Genomic DNA, 13,007 nt, shown 5'->3' with positions numbered 1-13,007 from the left:
GGTCACGCCGGGGCGTGGGCCACAGTGTACTCCACCACTAGCCTTTGGGACTCGTCACCACAGAAGGGCCAGAGTGGAAGAGGCTTCACTTATTGAGGCAGCAAATATTGGTGACCAATGAAATTGGTGACCACCATGTCATAGACTGGGACTTCCTTGAAGAGGAGCAGAGGCCTGTTCCCTGACATCTGTGACTTCCAGATGGTACGGGGACACGAGAGTCAGCTGAACAGATGTGAGGCCAACTGACACACTCTGCTAAGAGACAACAAGACAGGGGCATAATTCAGGAGTGGGGTCCAGCATCAGATGCAGAGCCCGGGAAGACTTCCCCGAGGAGGTGGCTTTGAGCCGAGACCTGGCCCTGGGGAGACCTGGGGACACATTCCGGAAGAGGGTTGCTGAGCCCTGGAGGGCTCTATTTTGGGCATTTGGCTCACGTCAGAGTTTCCATGAGGACATGAAGGTCATGTGGATCCCCAGACTCTGATTTTGATCAACAATGAATCACAGCCACCAGGGACTACTACCACCCTATCCCTCCACCACACCCACCATGGCAGCCTGTTTGACCAACACAGAGATTACCCCAAAACATGCTTGGTGAAAAACACCCACAGGGAGGGTGCCATTTTCCAGTTTCTTCTTTAAACAGCTATCATCTCTGATATTTGGACCTCTCACACAATCACACCTGCTATAAAGGTTTCGCCCCATCACTGATGGCCACAAAGCTGGCAATGTCCTTTGGAGAATTCCGCATGTAAGGGGTGCGGATGGGGGAAATGGAGGCTTTATTGGCAAGAGGGGAGTCAGCACTTGCAAGAGGAAAGGGAGCCAGCTTTGAGCTCTTCAGCACCAGCCGCACGTGTTTCCTTCAACCCCAGGAGGAAGGTATTAAAAGCCCCACCCTTACCCCTGAGAACGCTGTTTCTCTCAGAGGCAGAGCAACTTCCTCAAGGTCACACAGCACGGTAAGTGACAAAGCCAGAGTGGATGACATCACATTAATTACTAACTACTTTAATCGAATGCATTGATCACTTGCTAGGGAACAGGCACCTCGTTAGGAGTCTTAGGGCCATGCCTGATTTCAAGTTTATCTACATATTTTGTTTCCACTTCCATCTATTTGGATGCTATTCCCACTTCATTACTCTCCCCATTAGGCAGATGAGGAGACTGAGACTCAGGGAGGAGAAGTAGCTTGCTTTGGGTCACTCAGCTCGGAAGCAGCAAAGCTAGGATTCAAACTGAGGTAATTCTGATGCCTCCTGTTTTCAGAAAGTGGCTGATGTCAAGAGAGTGAAAGTTGGAAATGTTCTGCATTAAAGGAGCTTAAGGAGACATGACAAGCTGATGCACAACTGATGCCCGAGTGGAAACCGTCCTGAAAGGGGAGACGCCACCCAGGCGTGTTATGGTCACTTAACAAAACAGAATGTGAGCAGCCTTGGAGACAAGAGTCGTGTCGAATTTGAACATCCGTGGTGGGACCTCTGCTGCGATTGTGTAAGGGAACGTCTTTGTCTGAGGTATCTAGGGGTCAAGGGCCGTGTTCCCTGCACCTCCTTCATGTGGTTTAGGGAAAGAAGTGTGTTGTGCACACGTGTATGAGCGTGTACAGAGACAGAAAGAGCTAATGCGGTAAAATGCTTAACATTAATCTAATGGGTGCATTTACTATTCTGTAAGTTTGAAATTATCTTCAAATATATATATATTTTTTAAACAGGAAGACGCAATTGCTGGGTGTCATATAATGAGCTGATGGGAGTTTCCTGAGACTCACTCCACGGACCTTTCACCTCTCCTCTGCCTCAGTGTGTCCCCTCTGTCTGAAACTCCAGCATTGCTGATCCATTCCTGCAGGTCCGCCCGCCCCGGGTGGAAGTGCACATACCCAGGACAGGTATCCGTCCTTCAGATCTTGAGGACGCCGAGCTGAACTGCAACGTCTCTATTCATTGCTAGCCGAGACCTGGGGGTGAGGATTGTCATGTGCTTGTGGCACAGGGTGGTGCCAAGGACAAGGCGTCCTTGAGGGAACTGTCAAGTGGGCAAATGACACAGTATGAAAAACAGTGGGCACGGAAAGGCGCAGAGCTGGGAGCTGCCGGAGGAGGAAGAAGGAAAGAGCAGAACAGACCCAACGACCACCCACCACCTCACCTGGCATCTTGAGAGGGCTGATCCAGGTTCCCTGGGACGGGGAGGAGTGCACTTCTTCTTACCCTCCCCTGCCAGGGCTTCATTGTCTCTGGAAAGTGAATACACAGCCACTTTGGTCCAGGGACTCCCCACCCAGTGTCACCCTGTACGTGTCTTTTGGGTCAACCTTGCCAGCTTTAGATCTAACAATAATGACGATGTTTTTCCACGTAAAGAAACTAAAACTTAATCTTGCTTGTTATTAAAGAAGTGGAACAAAATGAATAACTATTTTACATGATTTACACAGTCCCCTGCCTCGCCACATCGCCTGCATCTTGGTGACCGTGGGGAGCTTGACAGCAGGGACGACACACCAGTGTCATCAGGCATCTCCTTCCCAGGGTGGTCTCCCACGGGCAGGTCACACTCCTCAAGTGGGGCTGTAGAAGGCTGGTCACTGTGGCTGACGGCTCATGAGAATCCTAAGCTACAGCTTTTTTCTAGAAGCTCCTGCCACCCCAAGAATCAGGTATGAACTCTTGCAAAGCATATAAACCCCTGGACAATCTGGTCCTTGACTCTCTACTGTCATCTCTGACTGTCCCCATGCCCTACCTCCAATTCAGAGTATACCGCATTTCTTCCATTTCCCAGATATTGTCTTACCTTGACTCACATTTAAGCAAATAATCTTCCCTATGCCCAGAATGCCCCTTCTCCTAACTTTTCCTGCTAAACTCTGGGTTTAATGTTGTTGTTGGTGGTGGTGGTGGGTTTTTTGTTGTTGTTGTTTTGTTTTGTTTTGTTTTTGTTTTTCTGTATTGAGGATTGAACCTAGGGGTGCTTTACCACTGAGAGACATCCCCAACAGGTTCTTGCTAAGTTGCTTAGGGCCTTGCTAAGTTGCTGAGGCTGGCTTTGAACTTTTGATCCTCCTGTCTCAGCCTCCTGAGCCACTGGGATTACAGACATGTGTCACTGTGCCCATCTGGTATGTTCTTTTTGTCCAACCTAAATACCACTTCTTCCTGGAAGCCTCCCCTACATCCTAACCTCCTCCTATGGGCTTGCCAGTACCAAGGTCTTGATGTAGGATCCTTCCTAACCTGGTAAAAGCCTGTTCCCATGACAGTCCCAGGAAGTAAGGACTACATCTTATTCTCTCAGTTACTGTCCACAATCTAGTACTGAAGGATGACTCAAGAAATATTTGTTTCAGCAATGAAGAGAGAAAAGGGCACCAAAGAGTAATTTTAAACTGACTCTCCAAGTCTACCATGCGGGCTTTGAGTGAAGCTCATGATTTTGCTATGTGACAGGTAGTTTTGGAAATCAGCAGATCTCCGCTGAATAGGCCTGGTTTCAAAGCCCACACCTGTGACTCGTTAACCTCTGTACACCTCAGTTTCCTCACCTGTACAATGCAGATCGGCACTGCCTCCATCTCCCCGTGTCACTGTGCAGATCAAAGGGCACCGACCCATGCCATGCTCATGCTGTCCCCAGCCCCAGCACACCCTGGATAAATGTTAGTCATTATAATCAGGACTTGTTATGTTATTATCATAATTACGATGACAAAAGTCACATTAAAAGTGAAGAAAAGTCAAGCATAGACGTTCGGGAGGCTGCTGCCATGGAAACCTGGTTAGGTAGCTGAAATGTAACTGATGGCTCAACCAGATGTCAGATGTACCACAGCATCTGGGCATCTGCAAGCAGAAGCTACCTCCACAAACAAGATCTCAGTTTTCTTTGTTAAAATCAAACCTGATTAGGTAAAAATAAAGCATAACATTTCACAATTCTGGCCCTCCAATGCCAGCAAAGACAGGTGTGTTCTGCCAGATCTTGTCTGAAATCCGAGTACCCTTACCAGGCACATTCACCTATAGAAAATAGTGTCCTAGCTACTCTCAGTCCTGCAGATGTGGCTCTAGCAGGTTCAGGAGCCCACAAATGGAAAGGCAGCCTGGCAGAGGTGAAGCTCACTGCCTTGAGGCACCAACATCACCCCAGCTTACCAACTGTGCCACCTTGGGGAACTGGCTTTACTTCTCTGTGCTTCAATTTCTTCATCTTTGAAATGCGGCTGACGACATCATCTATCTCACAGGATTCCATAAGGGGAATAAATGAGTTAAAAGTTTGTAAAATTCTTAGAACAGCATCATATCCTATGTATTTGGTTAAAAAAAAAAGTAATAAAACTTTGAATCCAACTCAAACCAGAGAGAAAATTATAGACTGTGACCTCAGAGCCCCCGGGACTATGGATGTGTGTATTTATTCCTGCATTTGTGCTTCAAAATAACTGTTCAGAAGGGCATAAAGGAGGCAGAAAGAAAATCCTATTTGTTCTGCCTGTGAAGCTGGCAATTCCTATGTGGGAGAAATCAATGAGCATTTGATAAACAGTCTGCAACCCTCCCCGGCAAATCCCTAAGATGGATTCTGCTAAGATCCCTGGCTTTCAAGCCTTCCATGAGGAAGACAACAATAAACACAGGCTTTTCTCTAAGGAGGAGGTGAAATTTCATCATTTTCTGTAACAATAATACTTTTTAAGAAGTTACTTCTGAGGGGCTTTTCAGGTTTGGAATATGATAGCAGAATTCATTATAATAACCCGCTACAAACACACAGCATTGCATGGTGCTGGGCTACCTCCAAACGTAACTGCGTGTCTTAACTGACTTCCAGACATGTCCCCTCCTCATGGACTTCAGGATAAAGGGCAGGCGACCTGGAATTAGGTGACTGCCAATGTTCTGGATGAACTTTCATGAATAAGCAAGCGATTTTGTGCCTCCGGGCCTCGGTTTCATTGTCAATGAAATGGAGCTATTATTCTCCACCTGTAGTCTATCTCAAGCATTAAGCCAGTGAGCTGAGTCTGTAAGGCCCCTGGCATAGTGACTGACGTGGGTCTTTGGTATTGTTGCTTCACATGATTGATTTTGAAGATAACCCAGTGTGAAAGCCAGGGTAGATGAAAGAGCCATGAAAACTCAACATCACAAGGTAGATTTCAAGGGGGGACATAAGCAAAAGAATGGCTGTTCAATTGCTATGTGTAATAATAGTTATAGGATCCTCTTTTTGAAAGGACCCCCTCCAGATGAAAGGCTTTCAGTGCCTGGGGGGGAGGGCGGGGATGGCGAATTCCAGCTCTGAAGAAGGAACAGCAACATCTCACACCAGACGAGGGAGCCAGGGGAAATACCAAGCCTGTGACAAAAAGACTCCAAGGCTGTCACGGGTCCAGAAGGGGGAACTGGGGCTTTATTCACTTAATCCTTGCAACAAAGATAATAATAATATAAAGGACCGCAATACATGAACCATGCTCAAACTCGTGAGTTTATAACTGATACTTCAAAATGACCACTTTTGGAAGATGCTAGGGAACTAGATACTATTTTCAAAACCACTTAATAAAGGAGGGGGATCAAACCTGTGTCTGACTCTCCTAGGTGAAGAGTTCCTCTGCAGAAATCCAGTAGTGAAAGAGGCTCCTTTCACTTCACGTTCTTTTCAGATTTACCCATGTTGAAGAAGAGCTTCATTCCTTTTTAGAACTGAACAGCATTGTCTCCTACATTTGGGTCATTGATTCTTCTCTGTATGGAGGATCTCAGCTAATAAATGCAGAGGGCAGGGGAGATGGCCACATACTCGCACACCCCAGGGAATTCATGGGTCTGGCCAGTGTTCGTCTCTGTCTGCTCATGCCACCGAAGACAGGCTGTTGGACATGGTGTGCCCACGAGGTGGTCATCCTTTCAGAGACACAAAACAGAGTCTTGCCAAGCTTCTAGAACTAATGGTCAAATCACAGTAAATGCAGGGGACAAAGGAATATGTCTAACAGCACCACAGGGGACCGTGATCAAAATTCAGAATCTACAAAACAAATGGACCAGTCTCTTCAATCAAAAGAAATTAGGGGAGAGAGAGAGAGAGAGAGAGAGAGAGAGAAGAGGAATCTACAGATTAAGAGGCAAGAAAATATGTCAACCATTCAGAATGTGTGAACCTCCCTTGTATCCCAGATGAAGCAATCTGTTGTGTGTTTTTATAAAAACAGGAAAATTTGAAAACGGCTCAGATATTGGATATTTAAAAAAAATAATGTTAAATTCTTAGCTCTGAAAATGGTAGTATGGTTATTTTAATTGAGGTCAAATTCACAGAGCTTAAAATCAATCATTTTAACGTGAAGGAGTCAGTGGTGTTTAGTAAGTTCACAGTGTTCCAGAACGTTTCATCACCCAAAATGAAGCGCCATTTCCCCCGAAACTGCCCATCTGCATCATCTCCCTGGGTCACCTATTTTGGCTATTTCACATAACAGATTATACAATTTGTGGCTTTTGTGTCGGCTCCTTTCACTTTACGTGTTTTTGAGATTTACCATGTTGAAGCAGGGCTCAGAACTTCATTCCTTTTTAGGACTGAACAGCATTGTCTCTTACATTTGGGTCATGGATTCATTTTAAGTTACTTTTTGTGTATGGTGTGAAGTAGGGGCTCAATTTTATTATTGTGCGTATAGACTATTTTAGTTTAGAGACATAAACTGTTCACATAGGCATTGAAATGTCTACAGTTTGTCTCAAAATAATCTATGAAAAAGAAGAATGAGGAATATAGATAACATGAGATTGGCTCATGGATTTACCATTGTTGAAGTCAGACAATGAGCACACGGAATCCATCAAACTACTTCTATATTTTCATTTTTTCATGTTAAAATGAGGGCATTTTTTTTAAAAAAGTATATTTTTTAGTTGTTGATGGACATTTATTTTATTTACTTACATACACGCAGTGCTGGGAATCAAACCTAGGGCCTCACACATGTGAGGCAAGCTGAGCTTCAACTCCAGCCCCAATGAGGGCATTGTTTTTAGAGGGATATTCAGAAATATTTGCAGATGAAAATGCATGAGGTCTAAACTTCATTTCAAAATTTTGATTTTGGAGTCAGGATGATGTAAATGAAATGAGATTGTCTATGAGTCGACAGTTATTAGAGCCGTGAGATGATAACATGTGGGTTCATTTTTTTAAATATATTTTTTTAGTTGTAGATGGACACAATCCCTTTATTTTACTTATTTATTTTTATGTGGTGCTGAGGATGGAACCCAGTGCCTCATACATGTGAGGCAAGTGCTCTGCCACTGAGCCATAATCCCAGCTCCATCTTACTGATCTTTCTACTATTATTGAGTACATTAGAAAATTTTCCACAATACAATTCTTTAATGTGATCTATAATTCATTCCCTAAGATTTTACTTGGTAATAATAAGAATCTTTGCAAATGAAGACAAGAGGAGATGGCTGCAGAAGTATTGGGAGCTGATGTTTATCCTCCTGAGAAACCACCAACCTCAGAACTGGATGAAAGAAATATGGTGGATAAGCCAGTTTAAGGAATTCTTCCAGAAAAGAAGGAGTGGCATTTGACTGGCCTAGAAAAATGAACACTAAGTCTGTCAAGAAGACTGGAGCAGGAAGGGGGTTTAAGTAGATAGCAGATAGGGGTGAAAGGGACAGAATATTTGACAGGAATGGGGTATAGAAGGTCCAGGAAATCAGCAATGGACACTGGCGGTTGGCTTTGAATATCATGCCAAAGATGGACTTTCCAATAAGCCAGAGTTGAAAGCTGATGGTCCGTGGCTGATATAAAGTCTCTGGCCTGTCTGTGTAATATGTGTGTTTCAATTAAGTCAACGTTAATAGAAAAAGAAAATGTAGGAGACTTTACTTAAAAATCTGAATTTCTTTTAAAAAAATATAGAAGATCTAGACGCACTAGGAACACAGGGCCTGCATCCCCCCTAAGCAGGCCTTTCATACAGACCACAACTTCACTAAGTTCATCCATCCTGTGTCACAAGTGGCACAGGAACAGCAGCAGGGCTATTTGTCACCACAGTTTAGCTGGGGTTGTTTTTTGTTGTTGTTGTTTTGTTTTGTTTTTTCTTATAATGAGGAATATGCAACTCCTTTGGCCTCTATGGAAAGTGAGAAGGTGAAAGGTGGACATGGGGTCTGAGTGTCTCAGCGAACCCTTGAGAGGGCACATTCCTCTGTGGTAGGAAGACGGCTCCACTGCCATCTGCCCAAGGTGCAGAGTGCAGCCACGGGGACAAAGGCCATCTAGGGTGCCAAAGTAACAACGAGGACAGTAACACCCCCAGGAGAGCACACTATGCCCTTCCTCCTGCCTTCCAAGTGTTTCAAAACTTCCTTCCAAAGACCCTCTGTCTCTCTTAGGAGGAAGGCACTGGTCAAGTTCATTTTGTGGTGGGGTTCACAGCCAGAGGTTAGTCAGGATCCAAGGAAGACCCAGAGCACCAGACCACCAGACCACCAGGCAAGGCACCGGCCAGAAAGGGGTGGCTGAGAATTCCCCAAGACTGCTGGGGTGCTCCCTCCCACGCTCCCACCTGCCACATACTGAATGCACCTGCCTGGCATGCGTCCTGCCCTGACCTCCCCGCAGTTCAAGGAGGTAGGTGGAGGAGGGAGGACTGCACGCCTGAGGAACCACCTGGAAGTTGCAGATCTGGAGGTGCGAATTCCTGCGCCCCCAGAATCTTCCAGAAACCCTTCCTAGGGCAGCGGCTCTCCGTGATTGCTATGATACCTTCACAGCATGCCGCCCACAGGCTCTGGGGTCAGCCCAGTCTTGGCTTTCACTGAAGTTAGTGACAAAAGCAGAAAGAGTCTGGTATTTAGGGCTCCAAGCTTGGGAGCTACACTCAGCAGATTGCTGTTCAGAACCTGCCCAGTTCCTGCACCTCAAACTTACAGCTGGAGTCTCAATCGCTCGCCTTTGGCTCATTATTGAGGAAACGGCGCCCCCTGCTGGCACTCCCGACTGCAGCCGAACCGGCAATCTGTTCGCAGGTCTGCGCCTAGGACAGCCCAGCTCTATTCACATGTCAGAAAAAAGTCCAGCCAGACCACGAGCTTTCCTTTCGTTTGTTCTTTTGCAAATTAACTACTGCTGAGAAGTTGGGAACATTATCATGCAGGTCATTTTTATCAATAATAATAATTACTAATTATCAAACTGTAGAATGTGCCAGGCAGTGAGCTAAATGCCTAATTTATTCAAATCTCTCTAATTTATCCAATCTCTGAAGATTATTATGCCCATTTTATGGGCTAAGAAACTAAAAACACTGATCAATTGGTGTGATTGTCACCTGATAACTTGAGCATTACTTATTTACCGAGCTCACCTGTGCTGGGTGCTGTGGTATCTCCTGTTTCGGAGATGCCTGGATTTCCTTAATAAATAAAATCACAGCACCGCAAGAAGGGGACCAAGCTCTAGTCTGTGCTGCTCTGCCAGGTATTGTTGTTTGACCTGCTCATCACATCCTCCAATGGTCCTGTGAGGGAGGGTGATATATCCATTTAGCAGGCGAGAAAAACAGGTTCAGAGAGGTCCACTTACTTGCCTAGGGTCTTCCAGCAGGTTGGCGGAGCTTTAGATTGAAACTCAGTTCTCCCTGGGGGCAAAGCCATACCTTCTAAGAGGCTCTACTAAGTGAGAAGCTATTTACAAAAAAAGAAAGAAAGAAATTTATTTAGACCCCAGAGACAATCAAAATGATAGAACGAGCAATTCTGCCTAGGGGCAGCCAGGTAATTCACTAAAATAGGTGCCCATCTTTGAGTTCTACCATTCACTTCCCCAGTCATCCAATGGGCCCACAACATGTTTACTGAGGACCTACTATGTGCTAGGCCTTTTACTGGAAGCCAGGGAGATGGTGATGGCCAAGCTAGTGCGATGAAGCTTAACCTCAGGGAGCTCATAGCTGGGGGGGAGGGATCTAGCAGGGAGGTGGAACTCCCAGCAATGCCCCTCTGATTGGGATCAAGTTCAGGGAAGAGAGAGGGCATGCAGAGCCCGAGTGAGATGGTGTGTTTAGGAGGCCTGACTGGGATGTCACACCTGAGCTGCCTAAGAAGGCCAGGAGCACAGAGGGCCACTTGGAGAGAGGACAGAAGAGTGGCCCAGCTGGGAGAAGGTTCAAGTCAAGGAGCAGGTGGCAGCAGGATTCTGTGCAAAGGACCTGCAGAGAGGAAGATGAGGTAGTGGAGCAAATGGAAAGCTTGAAACTTCAGGCGGGGAACTGGCTGTGGAGGCCACGAGCTCTGCTTTGCCTCTCCTCCCTCACACTCCAGGACTTCCATGAAGTGCAGTCAGCCCTCCATATCCACGGGCTCCACATCCATGGATTCAACCAACCAGGAGTTGAACACATTACGGGGGGAATGTGCCTGCACTGAACACCTGCAGGCATTTTTCTTGTCATTATTCCCTAAATGATGTGGACCAACTGCTATTTGCACAGCCTTCACTTCCTGCTAAGTATCACAGGACACGAGCGGAATTAGAGGGTACGGGAGGACGTGCATAGTTATGTGCAAATGCTGCTCCATTTTGTAAAATGGACTTGAGCATCAGGATTTGGTGTCCGCAGGGCTCCTAGAACCGATTCCCTGTGGATACCAAGAGATGACTGTACAATAAAAAATAAATTAGCAGAAAAATAAAATGAAGAAAGCAAGACATGAAAACATGGCACAAATTTGCTATAGCCAGACTCAACAGACAAGCAACCACTCACACTGCTATTACTGTACTCCTCTAATCAGAAGAGTTTGCTCACAGGTACTTACCAAAGACCCATTTTGAGAAGACTGCTTTGGAGCCCCAGTGAGCCACAGCATCTGTGTCAGAAAGGGTAAGAGTCATTCAGCCAGGGGCCAAGGAGAAAACACCAGGTGGAGGGCATCGTGGGCAGATGCAGAGCTGCAGAAGCTGGCTGGTGTGTTTGGGGACTGACAGATCACTGGCTAGGTGGGCTGGCGAGGTCAGAGGTGGGGCACGCAGGCAGGCTGCAGTCCTGGGGAGCTGTTGGCTATGATAACGACTTGAGCCATAAGAACTACCCTGAGTAGGTCTTAAGTCTCAAAAGCACATGCCAGGATCATGGCTTCCTTCTGAGTTTTGCAAACCCAGCCAAGCTCTGCCCCACCGGCATCCAGTGCTGTTTTACCCATTGGATTTTTAACCTCAGCACACCTCTTCCCCAGCCAAAGAGAGGAAGGAACAGAAAGCAGTGGCCTTCATGAGATCAATACAACTGACCCTTGAACAACAGGGTTTGAATTGTCAAGGCCCACTTAGACATGGGGTTTTTGTTTGTTTGTTTGTTTGTTTTGTTTTGTTGAAATTTGTGATCATTTGACAAAACTCAGGTGGTCAAGAATTAACACTGCTTAGCCTAGAAATATCAAAAAACAGTTAAGGTAAAGCTACAGTTAGGTATGTCATAAATGCATAAATTAGATCCATAACAGTCTAGGTTATAATAACTACCATAAGACATACACAAATCTATTATAGATAGTTAAAATTTAACAAAACTTTCACAAACACTTATAGACCACCCACGGCACCATTCACAGCTGAGAGAAATGTAAGCAAACATAAAGATGCGGCGTTACATCATCATGGCAGGAAGTTGACTGTGGTACACAGACCGAAATGCTGTGATCATTTCGTAGCCACCTCCTGTTGCTATGGCACTGAGCTCAAGTGTGCTGAATAGCCTCTTAAACACCGTGGGATGCCAATCATCTCTGCACGAGCAGTTCATCTCCCCGGTAAATTGTGTGTTGCAGTAAAAAGTGATCTCTCGCGTTCTCCATTATTTTTAACCACGTGTTCTGCATACACAAAATACAAGTTGATCGACTGTTATGTCATCGGCAAGGCTTCCAGTCAACAGCAGGTTACTAGGAGTTAAGTTTGGGGGAGTCTAAAGCTGTGTTTGGAACTTAGACTGTGCTCAACCCCTGCATTGTTCAGGGGTCAACTCTGCTGAAGTGAAAGGCGGCTGTCCACACCTTCTTTATCGAGCTCAGCAATACAGGAGCTGAAGAACTTGAACCGGGAGGCGTGCCCTAGACTGGATAGTAATCATTGGACCCTATCACTGGGATTTCAGAATTACTCATTTTATCATCCCAAGTATAATAGAGGCTCCTCGAGGGTAAAATTAAACCCTACATATTTGGACCCAAATGTCTGTCAAGCTTTATTCATGAATGAAGAAATGGGCTCACCCAATTCACATGAGGAAGCCAATGGCAACTACTGGGTTCCACTTGGGCCACCTGCGCCCTGAGCCTGCTGCTGCCCACACCCTCATGCATGGCTGGGGAACTGGGTGAGCTCACGGAGGGATAAAGTGCAGCTGGAGGGTACACATTCAACATCGCTAAACATTTCCACAGCCAGAAAAGCAATGACCAGCAAGCCTCTTGCAGTTTTTATTGAAGTGGAAATAAAAATCTAAATGACTTTAAAAAAAAAAAAGATCTGTAAGCTAAGTGGCTAAGGAAACTAAAACTAGATCATTTTAAAAGGATCCAGCAGATGTGGCAGATGGAAAGCCTGATCCAGCTTTGCCATCACTGGTCACCGCCACTCATGGAGCACGTATTCAGTGCCTTGTCTGTACCATCGCAGTCTAATCTTTACAACCCCAGAAAGCAGGTTTGCATATTCCCATTTTGCAGATGGAAAAGCTGAGGATCAGGAAAGTTAAATGAATTGCCTTGCATCTGGAGCTAGTAAGAGGAAAATTCAGAAATGGAGCCCAAGTTTGTTGGGACTCAGAGCCTGAATGCTCAAGGTCATTGTAGTCTCCCAAGCCAATGGCAGACAATGCTGTGGCCAGGGCACCAAGTAAATGGAGAACCCCCTCCCACAGCTCCTCTCGAGTAGCCTATGATGAATTATCT

The 13,007-nt window shown here is 45.8% G+C and overlaps 1 long non-coding RNA gene across 3 annotated transcripts; it reads left to right on the top strand.

Annotated features, from left to right (window-relative positions):
- The first annotated feature begins 668 nt into the window (after positions 1 to 668).
- Positions 669 to 4,675, top strand: LOC125620429. 3 transcript variants are annotated; one of them, XR_007352089.1, is made up of 4 exons: positions 671 to 894; positions 1,285 to 1,512; positions 1,736 to 1,987; positions 2,462 to 4,675. It is a non-coding gene; the product is annotated as an uncharacterized LOC125620429 (long non-coding RNA). The 3 variants fall into 3 exon arrangements; XR_007352088.1 differs by having other exon boundaries at positions 669 to 894; positions 1,285 to 1,535; positions 1,736 to 4,675; XR_007352087.1 differs by having other exon boundaries at positions 673 to 894; positions 1,736 to 4,675.
- Positions 4,676 to 13,007: the final 8,332 nt, after the last annotated feature.

Source organism: Marmota marmota, unplaced genomic scaffold, assembly GCF_001458135.2.
Source record: "Marmota marmota marmota unplaced genomic scaffold, marMar, whole genome shotgun sequence".
Taxonomy (NCBI): Eukaryota; Metazoa; Chordata; class Mammalia; order Rodentia; family Sciuridae; genus Marmota; species Marmota marmota.
Note: the sequence above shows the minus strand (reverse complement) of the source record. Positions and strands in the feature narration are given on the sequence as shown.